Raw genomic sequence first — 17,185 nt, forward strand, 5'->3', positions numbered from 1 at the left:
CTTCATCTACTTCTTCCCTTTTTTTCGAGGCATCATGTCTCAGTTGGGATCACTTGGTGTTGTATTTTAAATAGATGTGATTTAAAAAATAAAAGATCTTTTGAGAACTAACTGAAAAGAAGTATTTTAAATAAAAATGTTGAAGAAACTTTAAGATATAAATTTATCCCTAGGAGAAACAACTAACATAAAAAAATTGATATAGTAACTTTAAAATATTTCATGAAGTTTCATCCATCCAGCCTCTATAATGTCCATGTGAATGGCATTGATAAAGTTCCAAAACTCTTGGAAAATGTATCCCCAAACACACAGTTAATCATTGCTATTATGTTAAATATAGTGAAACAGTCATAATTTGCCTGGTAAATTGCAGTATATTACAGAGTGCACTGTAAACACTGCGAACACTGTAAACATTTACTTGTAAATTGCAATTCCTTTCACATATTCATGATAAAAAGACTTATTTAGCAAACACATGTATGACTTTTAAATCAGTTTCCACAGATTTTAGAGTTGTGATGTAGTTGAATTTAACGTATTTGGCCAAATATGTAGGTGTTAAGAAATAACTCTCAGTGGAAACCTTGATCAATGGAAATGTAAAAATGAAAAAAAAAATCAAATCCCAAATTAGCTTATTGTCTCTGTGGTTTTGTTGTGTTTGTTTGCTTGTTTGTAGAGTATTTCACCTAAGTGAATAAAATATTTCCTATAGTTCTAAATTTATCCACATGCTGCGGGGTGAACATATTAAGAAACAACAAGGTCTGTGTATGTATCTATTTATATTTGTTCTCATGCTTGTAATGTCTTACTGCCTGACAATAAGATCTGTTTAAAGCCTGGCAATTAAGAAAAGTGAATCTGACCAGCCTTCTTTATTATCCAAGCCTAAAGCAATGCAAGATTTAAACACAAGGCAATATTAAGCAAACTTGCATTTAAACAAGCCACGTCAGTCTTAGAGTCTTTTGCTAGCTCCTTTCTTTTCATCCATTATATTCTATTGTATACAAAAGTCTATGTGTTAGTAAGCTTTTGGTTACAGTATATTTGGATTAGTTCCAAATTTAGCAAAGCAGCCTATAAGAAGAATGGAGGGTTTGGGCCTGCAGAATCAGTATGTTGATAGCTGAGGATATCAGGTGTGGTCCATTTGGAAAAAATAATTGTATATCTGCATAAGTATGACTTGAACTCTGATGTATAGGATTTATTGAATCAGAGAATATGAAATAACAATAAATTTGTGCCTGCTATTAGACGAGGAGTATAAATAGCAAATATCCAGGGAGCCTAATGAAGTATCTGGAAAGACATCCCTCTGTTCTGCCTCAATGCCTGTCTCCATATTCTCTTTCTCTTCTCCTTCTGTCCCATGGCAGTGTCTCTGCTCTCAAGTCATTACTAATCATTCTTATTGAAGACGCTCCTTCTCCTGGTACAATCCTGTAGTGTTTGGGTGCTGAGAAATACTAATTAGAGACACAAATTATATAACAAATTCCCTCTAACTTCACAAGGTAACAAAGAGCACATAGACATGCTATTGAATCAAACAGGACAAACATTTTTTATAGCTGGATTAGTGTCTAACTGAAGAATCTTTAAAAGGTAGGAAGGCTACAGCTGTCTTACAGAGTTGGCAAGATACATTTGTAGTAGTGATTTTAGGAAGCCAATTTCAATTCTAATATCATGTTTTCAAGTGTTTTGCCAGCAAACCTAGAAGTCTTACTTTATAGATATTTTCAAATTACCAAGGAGATTTGTGGAGTCTTCATCCTTGAAGATATTCAAAAGGCATCTGGACATAATCCTGGGGAACTGTTTGTAGATGGCCCTACTTGGACCTGCTTGGCCAAGCTTGGACCTGCTTGGAGCAGCTGGCCTCCAGAGGTCCCATTCAGTGATTCTGTGATACGTTTTTATAGTTTATGAATTTTAATTATTGTTTGGCTATCTTATCATTCTGTAAAAAATCTTGGTAGAATTTGTAAGTCATTAACATTAATCCATTTTAAAATCTGGTCATCTAAGTATGCAGTGTGGAGCAAAAACATTGAATGAAATTATTGACATCCACTACTCTAATTTGATAACCGTGGAAACTTGATCTTTACATTTGTGTTTTCCTTTATGTGGGACAACCTCCTGGAAAAGAATCACTCTCTTAAAAAGGAAACTGCTTTTACCTTCTAACTCCTGTTATTAATCAATGCAAAAGTCTTAGTTACGGCTGAAACTTCTTATCATGATATCATAATTTCGCTCTTGAAATGTAGTTTTCATTTTAAGATATTGATAACAGAAACTAGATAAGAAACTTTACTTTGCCTTCCAGCATTAGAAAATATCTTGCACTGCTAATCAATTATCTCCTTGCTTTTAAAATAAATCTACTCTGGGAATAATAGGATTCTGTATATGAATATACAATATACCCTTCTGTGCACATGTGTATGTGCGTAAATGAGTGGGTATTCTGTCCTTCTTTGTGAATGTAAGGCTGTTTTAAGTACATCTCTGTTCTCTTACGATAAGACATCCCTTTCCTTTCTAATGGAAACTAAGATGAAATCTGATGTAAAAATAGATTTCACAGCTGAACCAGGCTTGAAGTTCGAATTTTTTTTCCAAATACTTTTTTTCATGCTACAGTGTAGTTAATTAATGTGTAGTTAAACAATAGGCAGTCTGTTCACATATTTAAATGCCATTTTAGTATATATATCTATATATAATATTTGGAAAGTTTCTTTTTTCACTAAAGTAGCATTTAGAAAATTTTAAAAACCCTACACTTTACATTTTTAATATCAAGAATTATAATTATGTAGACAGATAGCTCCAACAACAGATTTTTTTTCCCATTTAAATGTTTAAAAATTCTAATCAGGTCAGCAGTAATGTGGACAAGTCATAAAAGGTCATTTCCCTTGAAAGTGAGACCTCTTCCTATTTTAGAAAAAAAAAAATCAATTAAGAACTATACCAGCCATAGGATCAAATTTCTTATAATTTCGGACGATACACATTTCTGTACCAATGTCATAAATCCCATGATTCACGCTGCTTTGGTCATCTCTTGTATAGAACTGCAAAATCCACTATGCATTGACAAAAATTTCCCATTTTCCCTCAGCAGTGAAAGTTTTTTTAAAAGTAATATAAATTTTTCAAAACCACCTCTGAAAACAGTTTTTCCATAGGAGCTGCCTGGGAGCTGAAGGAAATGAGGAAGGGGAAAAGCGCCACCTATTGATCCTGGCTCGCGAGCTCGCTCGGTGCCGCTCGGTACCTGCTGTGGTTGCGCTTAATGAGCACAGCCGGCATTTTAGAGGCACACGTCTGCTGCGAGTTTCAATATTGTCAGGCTGCATGTTGAAGTGTTTAAAGAATATATATTAAAACATAACTAAAGCCAAATGAATATTTTACACAGTCGTAAGGCTGTGTCAGAAACAGAATTTTCTTTTTTCTCTTTTCTTTTCTTTTCTTTTCTTTTCTTTTCTTTTCTTTTCTTTTCTTTTCTTTTCTTTTCTTTTCTTTTCTTTTCTTTTCTTTTCTTTTTTCTTTTCTTTTCTTTTCTTTTCTCTTTCCTTCTCCCTCTCTCTCTTTTCCTTCCTTCCTTCCTTCCTTCCTTCCTTCCTTCCTTCCTTCCTTCCTTCCTTCCTTCCTTCCTTCCTTCCTTCCTTCCTTCCTTCCTTCCTTCCTTCCTTCCTTCCTTCCTTCCTTCCTTCCTTCCTTCCTTCCTTCCTTCCTTCCCTTTTCTGTCCTCTCTTCTCCTTCTTCCCCCTCTCCTCTCTCCTATGTCTTGCTCTCTCCTGTATGTCTTTTCTCTCTTCAAAACCAGTTTTCTTTTGAGAGGTAGAGAGGACATGAAGAACAGCTCTAACAGAAGTTTTGTTGCAATCTGTAGAACTGTATACTCTGCAATCGCTTTGCGCCTGGTGGAGAACTTTGCATGCTGAATAGACAATCTCATATATCTTCCAGTATTTAAAGGAAGAAACAGTTAATTTTCCCATCAATGAGGATGGGGATTGTTACAGATATCATAAGGTTGGCAACAAAACAATTCTGATTTTTTGTTTCAAAGATTGTTCTATGCAATATGCAAGCTGATTTTAGCATATTTCAAATCCTACCAAGAATTCTGAAATGTGACTTTTTTCCAAATGGGCATTAATAATGTACATATTGTGACTTTTAAATCACTGGGTTCAATAATGAATAGTTCATTGACTGCTGGTTCAATGAATTGTGTGGAAATTCATGGACCATGCAGGCAAAGAGAAAAGGTAGCTGTTATTATTTCAAACGAAGATTTTATGTCTTAGTGGCATTGTGAAAGATTGACCTTCACATGAGATATTGCTGTTCTTGCATTACCACCCTGATATCAATAGAAAACTGCTTTTAATCTACACAAAGGGTCCTGTTATCCTCTCAATGCATGGGGGATTATCATGCTTAACTCTCCAGAACATCGAGAGGCAAATAGACCCCGCAGTCTCTATTGCTGTGAAGCAGTTTCTTGAACATAATTCATATGTGTTTCAATGAAGGGTTTGAAAACTTTGGTTTGTGTGTGTCTGTGCGTGTATATGTGTGTGTATGTGTGTGTGTGATTTGTTTTGCTTTGTTTTAAACTAGAAAGTTGGCTTTTTGCTGTAAACTTGTACAAGAATGCTATTTGATATGTAGTAAATAAGGATTTGTTGAGTTCTCAATGTTGGTAGTTAGATTAAAATATTGATGATCCTCTCACTTAACCATATGATCTCCTCTCAGCAATGCTCATTCTAGAAGCTAAACATTTATGTTGTAATGGAAATGTAAATGTGAGATTTATATAGGAATCTGGCAGAGGGCACGTCTCATTTACAAAGTAAACCAGGCAATAATAATAATAATAATAATAATAATAATAATAATAATAATTACCAGGCAGTATGTTTGTTTATCAGCATTTATTTTGACAATCTGCAATAGTGGCAATACTCTTAATTGCTTACATTCCATTGCATATTTGTCTTTTGCATTTCCAGATCAATAAGATAACCATGGGTTACTCTGTTCCTACATCTATTAACATACACATACATACATACATACATACACACACACACATATATATATACAAGTATATATGTAGACATGTGTGTACTGTGTCCACTCAGTGAAAACTTTTAAATATTAAAAAGAAGTATTGCATCCCATATTTCATCTATTCTTACAAGACAAGAATGACAGTATTAAGATGCACATTCAGGATAGCACTCTTTCTACTTTGAACGCTGTCAAGAACAAAGTGCTTTACAGACTTAAAATAAATCTAGGTACTAATCCATTGAATTTCTGACAACAGGAGCCCAAGGTTTCCATGCACTTAGCTGAGTACTGCATAAGAGCTTGTGCATTATTTATGTCCACTAATGGTGTTGCAATGCTCTTTGTGTGAAGCAGTGACAGTGCAATCTACTAAGATAGCTGCTGCTGTGGACAAAGCCATACATTTTCCTGGGCTTGAATTTTTGACAGAATACTCTATTAATGCCAATTCTGCTTAAGTAAATGCTGAACAGGGGTCAGTTCCTCCCCTCCATTCCCCTTATTATTTAAGAAAACAGAGCCATAAAACTGAAAATGATGTTCTGGGCTTTGCTGAATTTTGCAACACAATAGTAGCTGATAAAGGTCAGTCTGCTTTTTTGTCTACTTTTATGATTTTGTGTGATGGTCCACAGACTAAATAGGAAAGCTCTTAGCATTGGAGAAGGGAGGTGCTATTAATTCCAGTTTCATTGCCATTATACTCTTCAGTGGATCAATAGAATTAAATGAGCTGAGATATTAGGAAAATATTGTGAAGAGAAGTAGGGTGGTATTATTTGACCAAGGTTAGGATGAATAGAAAATAAAGAACCATTTATATTGGGATGTCAATAAATCATAAGACCCATATATAAAATGGAATAGGGCATAACAATCATAAGCATTCAAATGACTATGATATCTTTCACTTTTTAAAATACGTTGATATTTGGCTGGCAGCTTAAAGGGCCACTGCAAGTATTTTTTTTAATTGTATGATTTTTTTTTTTTTTAAGAGTAATTCTCTTTGTATAGAAGGTTCTATTTAAATTGTCTAATTATAAATTTATAATATTCTGTTAAAAATAGCTGTCTTTATTTGCTTCTTAACCATTAGGGCCTGGAAGTTCTGACAGGGACATGGCTGAGCCTGAGGTACCTTTTCCCATGCGCTTTCCTGTTTGTACTGCCTGCTGCCTCTGCAATCTCCATTTCAGCCTTGCTGTTGCTGCTCCTAGGAAATGTTTTTCTTGCGAGCTTGTAAAACATTGCGTACATCAAATAAAGCTGCAGAAATGACTAACCCAAAGGACATGAAGTAGCTACTTTGGAGTCAACATGCAGAGAATCCTGTGGGAGATAGACAAAGGACTTTCAGGTATTTGAGAAGGGAAAAAAAAAAAAAAGTCTTTCTTCCTTTTCAGAATCCACAGTATGAACAGCAACAATTCTCACCATCTGAAGAGCTCAGTGACTACAAAGCAAGCTTTTTTCATTGTCTCCTTTCTACAGTTAGGAAAATTGAGGTTATACACAGGTGAAGTTTTCCTAAAGTAATAGACCTAAGGGCAGTGGTATAGTCTTGTCGTAAGCCTAACAGTTACTTGTAAGTAAGGTATTTTAGCTAGAAATGAATTAAAATTTATTTAATTTGGAAAGAAATCAAAACCAAATCAGGCTAATAGGTGCAATAACTTGAGATAAAACTGACAAATTGTATATCCAACATTTTTTTGTTTAGCAGTAGAATGCTTCTATTTACTCTTCATGAGTCTAGTTTAACAAACTTAATCAGTCTTCATCCTGTTGAAATCTGAAGACATTCTCATATTCTTCATGACCACGATTCCCCCCCCCCCCCCATACTAATCAGTTAATTTCACACTCTTTCTGCCTGTTCTGCCTCTGCCTTGTAATACAGCATCAAACATATAAGTCTAAAAGGAAAAAAAAATCTAGTTCTTTCACACAGAATCACAGTATTATGGATTTTGGCCCAATGCCTCACTCAAAGCATATTCAGGGGTAATAGATTGCTCTGGGCTGTGTCCAGCTGAGTCCTGAATTTCTGCAAGGACAGACATACAACAGTATCTCTGGGAAGCCTGTTTCAGAGTGTGCCCACATTCAGTATTTATTTTTCTTTTTGAGAGAGAATGTCCAGTGTTTAAACCAGGTTTATTATTATGTCCAGGGCATTGTTGTACTGGGCTGTGTCATCTTTATAGTTTGCCATTAGGTTGTTGCTGGTTACTGTAAGATACAAGACCTCTTTTGTTAAGGATGAACAAATCCATATCTCAGCCTCTTCTCTTGGCATACTCTGCCAACTCCAGAACTGGTGATGCAAGACAGTTGTATTGGATTCAACAGCAAGCTCCTCCATTCAGAGCTCTTCTTCCAGGACTTCAAGGAATTCAAGAAAGAAACTCCAGCAAGAAATCTTAGTTTGTCTCAGTTTGCATATTCTGTACTCCACCAGCTTTCCTCCTGCCTACCCAGTTATTACTTTAAAAGTTTCTTTGGACAGGTAAAAATATCAGCAGTATAACTTTTTGTGGGATTTTTACAGAGATATCTTTCAGATCTGTTCCTTTTAAACTTTTAATTTTTTGGAGAAGTTTTATCTTACACCACTACAGCATGATGATTTTCACCCGAGATTATTGTCTTGGTTACTTTCATTGGCATTTATAACATGTGTTTCATCTACTTTTAATGATTTATCCAGTAGGTTGGATGATAACTTTTCCCCTCCCCACTGGCTGCCATAATGGAGAACTGCTGCTAAGTCTTCAATTTTATACAAGACAAACACTACAACTACAGAGAATATTTTGTAACATTGACTATGATTTTTTTCCCCTGTACAGATTAACCTATCTCTTTAAAACCTTATTTTTCCCCATCACAGTTTCTGCCATGATGGTAGCTTTACTATCTTGCTTGTGCATTGGGTAACATCACTAATTTACTTCCAGGATGTATCTAAATTTTAAGGCTCTCCTTTCACATCAGCTCTGACTCATGGTCTGTGGTATGTCTCTGCAAAACTAGAACACTTTTCAGACTCTCATAACTTTGTGTCACCAGAAATTTTAGATCATTGTGAGTCTTGCCCTTTCTATCACATTAAATACCATCTCAACTTTCCTTTTCAAGACCATTCTTAAGCTACCCCTGACCTATATTCACTTCACATTACTCACAGTTTCAAACACTAACCTTTGAGCAGTGTGTGACATGTGCCATCACTGCCCATTTGTCATTTTTTGGAATCATAAATCATTGTAAGGCATGCATTGTATGCACATGTAGAAACATGTAAGCCTGCCTGCAGTCTTCACTTTTTTCCCTTAAAACTCTGATGCCATTTCATTGAGAGATGGGGAAGAAAGGCAAAACAAACAAGCACCCTAGACAGTAGTAAAGTCAGATAAATATTTGGTAGCTTCATCTAATCTCTCATTGTTTCCTGGTTTTTAGATTTTTGTTTCTTAGCTCTTATGTCAGCCTTATACAGAGATCAGGCACTGTGCATTTGTTTCACCGTTGTGTGAAATCTAGCTGTTCCTTGACTACCAACTCTCAGTGCCTACAGTGGAATTCATCTCATCTAAGACTGGTGATGGAGATATATAGACCCAAACTAATCAATTTACAATACCTGCAATCAGTGGGGAAAAATAAACCTCATTCATCTGATCTGGTTTTGATATCTGCATTTTGATGGAATGCCCCACTCTAAAACGATTTAAGTGTTCTGGTTTTGGTACAATTCCAGGTCTGTGTGAGGCAGTGGAGAAAATATTGTTGAGATAGAGTTCTGAAACAGACAATTATAATCACAATGAGTAGTGGGAAAAGTGTACAACTCCCACAAAATACTCATATAGCATAAAAACAGGTCATGCTTCCTGTAAAAGATTAAGTTCAAAGGTCACTCTTGAGAGACAAAGATTAAATCATCTCTCTATTTAAGCTTTTATATAATTTAGTTTGCAATTTATATTCTGAACTATGGCACTGAAAATCTGTAGTTCAACAGCCTTGTAAGGAGCTTAAGAAGAAGTTGCTTCTGGTGTACCTGTCCGGTCTTATACAGATATATGCCTGTCAGCAGTGTTTTAAATTTCTCTGATTTCAGTTTGCATGTGTTGAGAAGTTGACCCATTATATATACACTAAAAGGAAATAAAAGCAAGCTCACTCAGTGTTACTCTACAGCATATTTTCTACCTGTGCTAGAAAATCTGACAAAAACTCTGGTTTTCAATGGTTCATTTCAGACTTTAAAAACCCAGATTGTGTTTCTGAGAAAATCATGTTTCTCAGTCCGTGTCAGTTTACTAATAAATAAAGAGTCCTGTGCAAAAGTTTAAACAGTGTACCAGGATTTTCTAGAGGCTAATTGTGATTATGATCCCTGGCATCTTTTTAGGTCTGCACCAACTAGTGTCTTATACACAACATTCTCATCCCCCTTATTTAAAAATGTAGGTGTAGTCCTGAGTGCCACTTTATTGAGCACTAATTCCTATTCTATATATCATAAAGAAGAATATAAAGATACTTAAAATACTGGATTAGGGAATATAATTTAACTCACTTAGGAGAGGACAAACAACCACAGTGAATATTTTCCAAGACTATTCTTTTAAAAGTTGTCTGCCTAGCAAAAGCTAGGCAGAAAATCTCAGCCCAAAATAAACCACTTTAAGCAGTTTCTTAGTAAAAATCTCTGTTTAGCTCTTGAATCACAGTTCCAAAGACCAGCTATTTATCCTTTTTCATAATTCAGATGCTAATATAATTTGACAGTGATTTTAAGCAGATAAGATCTAAACTTGTCATGAAAATTACCTGTAATATGCTCTGAATGATTTAAAAAAATTTCAGAAACAAACAAATGAAATTGTTTAAATTGTACAACATATAGAAAGTGGTCAGTGTATTTGGTTCACAAATACTATGTTCTGTCTAGATGGTTATGTTTGCAGTAGTTTAGAAAAGATGACTTAAACTATTTTCTGGAACTGAGAAAAGCTAGCAGCAAATAACTTACACCCATAATGTGCTGTTGTCTCTAAGCAGGGTAGGCACAACCACCTGATGGGAATAGTTCCTGTCCTAGGCTTATTCCTGAAATGTATTCAGGATTATAGTAGCTGCGTGTAATTTTAAACATTTATTTATATGCACATGAAATTATATGAGCTTGAAAACTTTTTCTATGCTGAAGCTGTACATTTGGTAGAGCTGAGTGTATCACCAAAGAAAGAGGTTACCAAAGCAAGAGCAGTTATGACTACCTACTTAATGACTTCATGGTAAGAATGATTGTAAATGATCTGAGTACTACAAATTGTGATTTAAACCTTTCTTACAACTGGAACTGAGTACCAATTACCAGGATAATGGGGGAATTACTGGCTTTCCCAAATCATCCTGCTGAAGTAAATGAACAACTGGAACTGTAAGAACCAGAGTCAGAAGGTGAAAACAGGGAACAAAACCCAGTTTTGCTGACTCTGGAAATGTCAAGAGGATAACATGAGAGTAGGAACAGTGAAGGCAGAACACATGTTGTTAATTTTACATATGGTGTGACTCCTAGAGTCAAAAAAAAAAAAAGACAGGAAGCTGGAGTTTACATTTTCTTTAGGAAATCCTAGTTTATTTTTGTAGATGTAAGAATTAATAGTGCTAAGAGTAAAGTTGAGAACATAAGAAATGCTTTACAGAATCTGCCCTTGTCAAGATCTAGTTCAGATGTAGCTAGCCTAATCCAGCTTTGTAACTTGTCCAGACTAGTCCACCTAGCACAATGAGGTGTGTGTGCTCAAAGATGCTCTGGAGGAACAATACACTTGTTTCAACCCTTTCAGCTGTAAATTCTGCTTCCAGGCATCCGCATTTTTTATCTTAAGGGTTTTAGAACATACCTCCCTGCTTGGATCGATACAGTGGTTCAGCTTTTGTCCACTTCTAAATACTTGCCTTTTCATAACATAGTTCTTCGTAAGATGATCACTATTCACTGGCTTGGATAAGCCTCTTGGTTGGTTCAGTCAGAGGTTAGAAAGCTGATAAGAAGGCACAATGGTGGGAACAGCCACATAGAAAATAAAGGAATGGTGAAGCAGTGCCTGATTATAACGCGATACTTTTTATATTGAAATCTGGGCACGTCTTCCCAGCTTTCCTCTCCTATGTTTCTGATGCAGAATAAACACAACTCTAAAAACACAAATGTCTTATGTTATTGAATGTTAGTTGTAGTATTAGATTAATTAATTAAAGAATCCAGATGTGGAAAATAGAAAGAAGAAAGCTGTTGAATATATCTTTAAGGTGTATAAATTCAGAGATTTGCATTCTTTAAAAATTTCTGGCAGAAATCAACATGCTGGTAAATATGTAACAGATGCACCAATGTGCCTTGAGATGAATACATTATGGACAAAAAAAATCGTATTTATTCCCATCACAATAACAGTTTGTTTGGATCACCTGCTCTTTCTGGTTGCACCTGTGGCTTGTTCATTAGGCTGCAACATGGGAAAATGCCAAGATCAATACAAGCTGTGGGTTCCTTCTCCCTTGTGTGGGTGTTTCTTTTAGTTGTTCCCCAAATGTTTTCTGTATACAGTCTTTAGGTATAATGAAGAGAAAAGAAAAAAAAAAAAAAAAAGAAAGGCATTAGTGCAATATTTAGGCTTGAGAAAATGAAGCAGCCAAAACCTAGGAAATTCCGAACTCTAGAGTAGTTTTCAAACTTCAACTCAATTGTACCTTTAAAACATAGTGATGTCTCCTGCATGACTTTTGCCTGTATGTCAGTTCAATTTTTTTGCTACATATGCATACAGTAGCTTATACTGCACAGCCTTTTTTCACTAAGAGCTCCTCTCCTCTGCACAAAGTTTAAAGCTCTATTGACTTAGGTATCATGTGTTGGAGACCAAATGTTCTTCAATAAGTCCTGTTCTGTTTGATAGACTACCATCTTAGGCAGCATAACTTTATTTTTTCACTTTCAGAGAATTGTCTTGTGAACTTTAATCTATGTTCTCTAAAAAGCTGTGTTTTCTCTCTTGGATTCTGGAATAGCGACTGTTCTTCATGTTGGAGACATAAAATCATAAAGGTTGGAAAAGACCTCTAAGATCATCAAATCCAGCTGTCAACTTGGCACCAGCACCAAGTTCACCACCACACCATATCCTCAGGTCCCATATCCATGCATTCTTCAAACAGGGAACCCACCACTTCTCTGAGCTGGTGTTCCAGTGCTTGACAATCTTTTTACATTAAGAATTTTTTCATACTGTCTAATCTAACCTTCCCCTGTCACAACTTGGTGTCATCTCCTCTAGTCCTGTCACTTGTTATTCCTGCCTCACTACAATCTCTTCTTAGCTATTTGTATAGAGCAGTAAGGTGCCCCCTCAGCCTCCTTTCCTCCAGTCTGTTCAAGAGAAATGTGACCTCCAACATGAGCATTAATGTGGGAGTATCATCATCAGAGTCTTAGGAAATGTGGTGAAAAGTAGTGGCCACATCATCAGAGTGAAGTGCCTTTGGAAGGAAATATCTCTATTCAATATACAAGAGGACTATACTGCCTGTGTTTTTGAGTGACTTTAGTGAAGTTCCTAACATCAATGAAGATTAAACCTTAAAGTTTCCAGACATCCTAAGATATCTATACAGATTCATATTCAATATAATTGGGCTATAATGTCTTCTGAGTTTTGTTTTACTGATTACATGAAAAGCATTTTTATTTATTTCTAGAGAATCCAAATGCACCTGTAAAAGGTCCAAAACCAGTGAGCAAAAATACATCAGAAATTATATGCAAATTCATGCACAATGTGCTTTGAAAATATAAATTATTTCAACAGATTTATTTTAACATGTTTATATGATGCATTTCAACACATTTGTCTCCAGTCTTTTTTCTTCTTCAGGTATGGTGGGAGAGAAGCAAGATGGAGGTCATAAGCAACCGTTTCTTATATTACTTTCCTATTTCAGACCAGAATTACTTTGCAATAAAAATTACACCTGAAAAGGGGTTTTCATATGTTTTAATATCTTAGTTTATCAGGGTTTAAAGTGTCCAGTGCATTTGGGTTTGTGTAATCATATCTGAGGTCACAAAAACATCAAATGTGAATCAGGATGCTGCTTAAAAGTTATCAGTTCCAGTGAAGTACCATGATAAATGGGCATTTCATGCCAGCATTATGCCAGAGCTTAATTCCTAACTTGATGCCAGAGCTGACTCTGACCTATGAAAATGAGGGTTCAGCCAGTGCATAAATATTCTATTCTTCCATGTAACAAGTACTAACAGTGTTGCACTAACATTTTCAAACTATGGACTGTATCCAAACGCATCACTCTGAGCCAATTTCTTATTTATAAGACATCATACTTCTAAAATAGAGGAACAAAATCTTATTGATTGGAATAAAAAGAAGGCCTGAAATAGAATCTGAATCCCTGGACCTATTTGCATCTAGTATTACTGAACAAAAGAACGTATCCTCTGTTTAGTAAAACACATGGAATTGTGCCCAGTAAAAATAGCTGCTGTCAGAAAGTTCTTCAGGAGATAAGCTTAGTTTTCTGTGCTGATATCTTTGCTCTCTGAATAAATGCTGAAAGGATATAGCAGTCCTTGTGGTTTCCATTCTGCATACTGCTGAACTTTCATGTTCACAGGAGGAGTTAAAAGACTCTAATAATGGTATAGCACCACTCATGCACCAGGAATGCTGCTATGGCAGGGCAAACTCAACAAATTTTCCAACAAGAACCGCTAGTTACAGCTATTTTAAGTAGTAATGTGATGTAGTCTGAATATGGACAAAAAGTATATCCCTCTCTTGTGTCTTTTGGATATTTATGAATACCTGGAACTTTTTAATGCATATGCTTCTCCTTTAATCTGTTACAATTTTCTCAAACCATGGGTCATTGATTAACAGTAATGTTTTTCAATGTCAGATCTTCATTTGAATTCAAAGGCCAGGACATCCTAATGCCCCCCAAAAAGAAGCATGAGCATGAACATCTTCTGCACTATAACTTTCAAGCTGACTTTACTCAAAAGCAAGCATAGCAAAAATAAAAGTTAAAAAAAAAGTAAAAAAGAAAAGTAAAAAAAAAAAAAAGTGAAGCTAAAAACTAATACTGAAAGTTATAATGGGTAAATACCCAAAAAAACTTAGGGTGAATAAACAGGGGCTTTTGTTGGTGGAGTTTTATTTCTTTTTTTTTTTTTTTTATCTTTGAAAGAAGGAATAATTTTTCTCTGGCCTCACAAGGTGTCAGTTTGAGCTTTTTAATTTTGTTTTCAACTTCACATGAAACACTGTGAACTCCAAAACTCAGGAAAGATGTAAAAAATAAACAGATGTCTCTCTGATATTCTTGCATTTTTTTCCAAAGGATTTTTCAGAAGGGTGTGCATGAGATTTTAGTCATTCAACATAATCCAAAATTTCATTGCTTTTACTGGCAGAAAACTTTATGTTTGATTTCTTTTTCAAATGGAGTTCTTTTAATTATCATAGTACATGGAGTGTAGGGCCAGGTCTGGACCTACTGAACCTTGCTTCAATGGCAGATTAGTGAAAACCTTTACCTAGATTACAGTTTTCACATCTATAATCTTTATTTTATTGCCATGCATATTTTTTCTGTTGACTAAGCAGAATCTAAAAATAAAAATATGTTTCTATAGAAGAAAAATCATTAATTTATTCTTATCAAGTTTATAATGAGGAAGAAGTTACTGGTACCGAAAATCCTCTGTTAGAGATTGTTCATTGTTAATACTATGAAGGGGGAATACATTTAAATAATTTACTTCTATCACTAGAAAGATTACATTCTAAGGGTAGCATATCTACTGGGTCATCTCTGTTAGCTGGTTTTTAATTATTTGAGTAAATATCGTAACTTGTAGTTAACTTCATTTTTTTCCAGATCACTCTGAATTCTATGCAAAAGGCCTAGTAATTCTCATAAATGTAGTATTTGATGCTGCTTCCAGCATCCTGTATATAGCTGTACATAATCCATCTTGATAGAATTATTTTGGCAGGAAACTTTGTTAGAAGTCATCATGTTCTTACTACATTTCTGTTCCATGAGGCTTCCAAGAAAGAATTATAAGCTTATCTGAATCACAACCACTGGAAATTTATTTCCATTCTTTTCTGCAGTTTTAGCTAATACTTATTCCACAGGGATGGATAGTAAAAGGCAGACTCTTGTTCATTCTGCTTTTTTAGTTTCCCTAGGTTGGCAGCTTTTAAAGATCATGGTAGAAAAAGCAATTCATAAAAAATAATATGAAAAATGCCATTTTGGAGTCCTGATTCCTATTTGTCTCTTCATTCCCTCACTAAGTGATGTCTTTTGAGTTCTATAGACGGGTTATTGGACTCCAAAATTCACTTTTCATTTAATAAGGAGGATAGCAATAAGTATATTTTGGTACTGTCCTTCTAAGTCCTGTACAGAATTCTCAGTTTTACAAAGAATATATAATTCATGGGAGGTGACTTTCCATTTTTCTGCTTCCAGGTAAGCATTAAAAAAAAACAAAGCCAAAATCCAAATCAAAACCAAAACCAAAACCAGAAACCAAAACTAACCACAAATATGTATGGGTGGTGGTGGGTGTATATATTTTTAAATGATAGTTATAGATTTTAAAATTTTTAAAGCTTTTTTTTTTTTTTAGTTATATGCTGTTTACAGGAAGATTAGTTAATTTAGTTTTGGGTGTGTTTTTTTCTGCAGTTATAGGTTTAAGACTGCTAAGTACTTCCAGGAAGAGCATATATCATTGAAAATATTTATCAGCTTAATATATTTATGGACAATGATGTGAAATTCAATGAAAATATAATATAGAAAGACATAAAACCAATCTGTCATAAAATACACATAAGATGGCAGCAGTATCTCCACTATTTGACTACTGCATTATTTTATATTAGAATTTTGCAAAATTGGCATACACAATAGTTTCCACTTTTTTAAAGCAAATGGAATGATGATTATTTTTCTAGGCACAAGTGGGACTGCAACAGCTATTACATAGCTGGTGGGTATTACTTAATTGATTACTTGTTAATAGTTAATAATTTTAAACTGTTTGATGTTTAATGTTCAACAGTAATGTTCTGTATGTTAAGTAGTCTGAAGTTAACTGCACTGCTAAACCAGATTTAAGTTAATGTCATCTATTGGCTCACCTCCTCTTTATGTTCTTTACATAGGTTTTTTATCCATTTTTCATAATTGCATATACACCTGTAGAGCTCTGGGTGCTAACCTTGCCTTGTTTGAACAAACAGCAAGATTCTGATTTATATATCTCTTCGCATTTATGTCATGGTTTAGGGCAAATTTGGAGGAGAATTTCCAAATTAGGGCTCCTCCAGTAAGCGAACCCACACAGCTCCTCCCCCCAACCGGTTTGGGAAGGATTTCTCGGAGAGCAGTGGAAAGAACCTGTTTATTTAACAAGCACAGCACCCCCCAGCACACAAAATGAACAATACCGGATGACACCACTCTGAAAAGAGATGACAAATTCAGAAAGTCTCTCTTGGGGGGTGGTTGTTCTGTTCTCAGTCCCTCCGGCGCTGGGGCAGTTGCTGCAGGCCAGAAGGTGCAGGATCTTGGTGTTTCTCAGGTCCCAGTCCGGAGCAGGTTCGAAATGATCAGAAAAAGGAAAGGAGAAACCGTCCAGGAAGAAATTTGGACAGTTTAGCTGAACTAGGTAATGAGCAAAAGCAAGCAGAAGCGAAGCAAGCAAGAGCGAGAGAGCAAAAGCCAAAAAGCAAAAGCCGCAGTCTCTGTGTCCCGCCAGGCTGATAAGAAAACCAAAACAAAACTTTCCCTCTTCAGAGCCGGTCTTAAAGGTACAGAACATAATATCCAACATTAACAGAACACATGAATGTGGATACAAGCATCATAACGTCACCCTAGGACAATTTAGAAGTTTAAATCTAACTCTTTTATAAATTTTGCTTGGAATGAA

Source organism: Agelaius tricolor, unplaced genomic scaffold (genome assembly GCF_023055355.1).
Source record: "Agelaius tricolor isolate 1412-34295 unplaced genomic scaffold, bAgeTri1.0.p SCAF_7, whole genome shotgun sequence".
Classification (NCBI taxonomy): domain Eukaryota; kingdom Metazoa; phylum Chordata; class Aves; order Passeriformes; family Icteridae; genus Agelaius; species Agelaius tricolor.